At 55.5% G+C, this 3,832-nt stretch overlaps 1 non-coding gene across 1 annotated transcript; it reads right to left on the bottom strand.

Annotated features, from left to right (window-relative positions):
- Positions 1-3,583: 3,583 nt before the first annotated feature.
- Positions 3,584-3,733, bottom strand: LOC125920600 (U12 minor spliceosomal RNA). The gene has a single exon (XR_007457152.1). It is a non-coding gene; the product is annotated as a U12 minor spliceosomal RNA (small nuclear RNA).
- Positions 3,734-3,832: the final 99 nt, after the last annotated feature.

Here is a 3,832-nt window from a genome sequence, read left to right as displayed (position 1 = left end):
CCCTTCTGGGGCTCCTGGAGGCTCTGTGACTTGTGTCATTGTGGGGACGGTGGGGGGGGGGAGGAGACAAGAAGGGGCTCGGCACTTACTTCAAACGTGTGTTTGTGTTTGTTGTGTGAAGTCTGGACAGTACGGAAAAATATACACGGGAGAAAAGACACCGGACATCCAGAGGCAAACGCCGACCGCCCTGGTGAAGCCACGTGGCCCACCCGAGGCCGCCGCTGTTGCCCGTGTCACACGGTCTCCATAAGCCCACATGGATCATGATTCATTATGCAACAGATCCCCTGGGGTTGGACAGCCGGATTGTTTCCCACCTGTGGATTTTGAAAATGACAGCGGCTCTCTTCACCCTCCTGTCAGATGACTTGTTTTGTTTTTTGAGGATAGATTCCTGGAGACAGAAAGCTGGGCCAGGGCGTGGGGACACTGGGGTCCAGCCTTTCAATGCCCCCGCTTTTGCCCAGCCTTAGTCATGTCATCTCAGCCATGCGAGAAGCCCTCTCCAGCCCTGTGCTGTACAACTCCGTGTGTCTGCACTGTTTTCCTTTTTGCTTTCCCTGCTGGTCGGCCCTGAGAGGCAGGGTTCATTTGAGGCTCGGCGACGAATGGCCTCAGGTTGGAGGGGAGTCCTGAGTAAGGCAGGTATTGCTCCCCCCGTGGAGGGCTCCGAGGGGGTCCACTAGCCCCCTCGTGCCTTTGTGTCCCGTTCAAGTGCTGGGGACTCGGCCGCGGCTGCCCCAACACACCCTCCCCGACTGCTGGGGCACTGGTGAGAAAGTCCTAAGCCAAGTACCAGATGGTGTCATGAGTGAAACGGTAAATGCCAAGACAAAGTAGGCCACAAGGCAACGTGGGAATGAGGGCTGGTTTCTCTGAAGAGACAACGAAGCTGGCTCTGCAGGGATAGGTGTTCAAGGTGGCAGGAACGGGGAGTGCAGAGGCGTTGGGTTTGGAGCAAGCTTGTGGGATTAACGTCAAGAAACAGATGGAAGAAAGCAGGTGGCTGAGGGGACAGCGGAAATGAAGCTGGAAAGGAGGCAAACTAGCTGTGCTCTAGAGGGTGTGACCAGCAAGTGCAAAGGCCCTGGGGCAGAGGTCTGCCGGATGGCTTCAGGAACATTGTGAAGGTCAGTGTGGCTGGAGGGGGGGGGGGGGGGGGGGGTGGGGGTGGGGAAGTGCACTGGAAGAAACGCCTGAAGCCAAGCCACAGGCCCAGGAGCCCCTTTTTCCTCTCTTCTCTTACCTCTGTTCTGGCCCTGGCCTGCATCCTGGAGCAGGGCTAGGCTCCTTGGGGCAGCAAAGGGCTTGGCCTGGGAATCCCTTCCACACCCCTACCATGTGCTGGGGATTCTGCAGAGCACTGGACTCGCGTTAGGTCTCCTCAATCCTGGTCCCTTTTGGAGGATGAGAAAACAGTCCTGAGGGTCAGAATGTACACCTGCCTGAGCTCACAAAGGGCTGTTCCCAGGAGCTGAGAAGGGCATGGGTTGGACCTGGTCTCTACCCTCTCACCCGGTCTCAGTTTCCCCACCCATAAAATGGGTGAGTGATCATGAGTCTCTACCCTCTCTTGACTCCCACCCTTTCAGAGTAACATTTACAGGGGCGCCTGGAGGGCTCAGTCGGTTAAGCGTCCGACTTCAGCTCAGGTCATGATCTCACGGTTCATGGGTTCGAGCCCCACGTTGGGCTCTGTGCTGACAGCTCGGAGCCTGGAGCCTGCTTCAGATTCTGTGCCTCGCTCTCTCTGCCCTTCCCCCACTCATACTCTGTCTCTGTGTCTCTCTCAAAAACAAGGAAACATTAAAAAATTAAAGTGACATTTATAACAGACCCTTTTAGCCTCCTGAAGTGAATTCGCAGGTAATATCACCGGCCTACACACAGAATTTTAAAAAATCAACACAAATCTCCAGCTATATTGTAAAAGAGCAAGAAAGAAAAGGAACTTACAAAATGATGCATTTTGTGCACACACATTTCAGTGTGTGAATGCTGGCCCATGTCCCCCAGAAGGAGGGTGGGCAGGGGTGTGCCCAGGCGCGGAGTCCCTGGACTGTCACAGCCCCTAAATGCAACCTGACTCCCCCCAGTCCCCGCTGACAGGGGCCCGGATTTCGCAGGCGGGGCAGCGTTCTTGGTGGGTTTCCAAACAAAGCAGGACCCAATTCCTCTGGCTATGGCGCGGCTGCATTCCCGGCAACCCCGTGCCTGTTCACACTGGGCAAAAAGTCCTGCGTGCTCTTCTTAAGCGAAATGGAGCGAAGCCCGGGCTGGGAGAACGTAACAGGCCTCACCCCTCCTGGAATGCCGCAGGCGTGGGGAGGGCCCACGCCTCAGGACTGCCCCACCCTAGCCCCCAACCGCCACGTGACAGGATTCCCGGATCCGTGTCCCGCCGACCAGCCGACACCACCCTACGGAGCTCCGAAATGCCTCCCGGGGAGGGCCACCCGCTGACAGCTGACCTCAATTCTTTACCTTACTGGACTGGCTTAAAAAATAACCCCTCGGTCACTGTTTTACATCGCCCTGAAGGCGTGTCGGGGCCTTAACTCCCGCGGTCCCCTGGCCCCTCCCTCGTTCCTCTGCACCTGCCCAGCAGGCGAGCCTGGGACCCTCCCTTCCTCTACCTGGTCCCCCTCCCCGCCATTCCTGGAAGGAGGAAGGAAGGGAGAGGCTAGAGGTCCCGCTCTAGAGCTAAGAAAGGGACGGCCAGCCAGCACCCCACCGCGGCTGCGCGGATGGGACTTGGATTCCCTTCCTCGGTCTGGTGCCCAGCCCTCCAGCTTTATCAGCCCTTGCCCGCAGAGCTTCTGATGCCAGTCTGAATGGTGGCGTGTTCGGTCGACAGTACAGTAACTCCGCTGGCATCACCGGACTGAGAAATTAGTAACTCAGCACGGGACGTGCTCTTGGCTGTTCTAAAGACGTTGCGTGTATTATTATTATTTTCTTTTTCTACCGATCACGCAACAAACATATTGGACACTTACCTCGTGCCGGGCTCAGCGCTGGGTCCTGGGGCGGCCTCTTCTATAGCAAAGGCAATTCCACGAGTCCAAGATTTTCAGTCTATCATGCAACCCTCGCACCGACCTGCTATTTGCCCCATTTTATAGATCAAGCAAACCGCAGCATAACGAGGAGAAGCGATTTGCTGGTGAAAAAGCCATACCGCCACGAAGCGCGGCTCGAGGGGACCCAAGGGGTCCTCCAGCTGTCACCCCGTGAGCTGCAACGCGAGCGCCTACTGTACGCAGCCGGTAGCCGCAGGCATCTTTCGCTCTAACCCACGACTTATTCTAGGATTCCAGGGGCAAGAAACTGGCTACGGTCGCCAAGCGGAAGGCAGTCCATGAGTCACTAAATCGAAAAACCGGGCCAACTTAGCAAGACAAAAAACAAAACAAAACAAAACAAAACCTGGGAATAATAAAAGCCAAGGGCGCGGCTGACAAGCACAAATAGACCTTTCTGCAACCAAAGGTCTTACTTCGCAAGAAACTACCTACTGTAAAAACTGACTTTTAACCAGAAGACACTCGTCTGCTTTTATCAGTGATTAGAAGGGGGACGGGCAGATCGCGACTCCCAGGCATCCCGCAAAGTAGGCGGGTCACCTTAGGGGCAACCTTTACCCGCTCAAAAATTCGTCTCACATTAGCAGTGAGGATTCGGGCGTCACCCCGAATCGTTATTTTCCTTACTCATAAGTTTAAGGCATAAAGAGAAGCGCCTGTTACTCCCAGGGTAATAAATTCCATTCTCATTTGCCCTACGGTGAGTATCAGAGTCGAGCATTGAACTAAGAGCCCGATTCCTT

The sequence above is a fragment of the Panthera uncia genome, chromosome B4 (genome assembly GCF_023721935.1).
Source record: "Panthera uncia isolate 11264 chromosome B4, Puncia_PCG_1.0, whole genome shotgun sequence".
In the NCBI taxonomy this organism is placed as follows: Eukaryota; Metazoa; Chordata; class Mammalia; order Carnivora; family Felidae; genus Panthera; species Panthera uncia.
The sequence above is the reverse complement of the archived record's forward strand: the minus strand, read 5'-3'. Positions and strand labels throughout refer to the sequence as shown.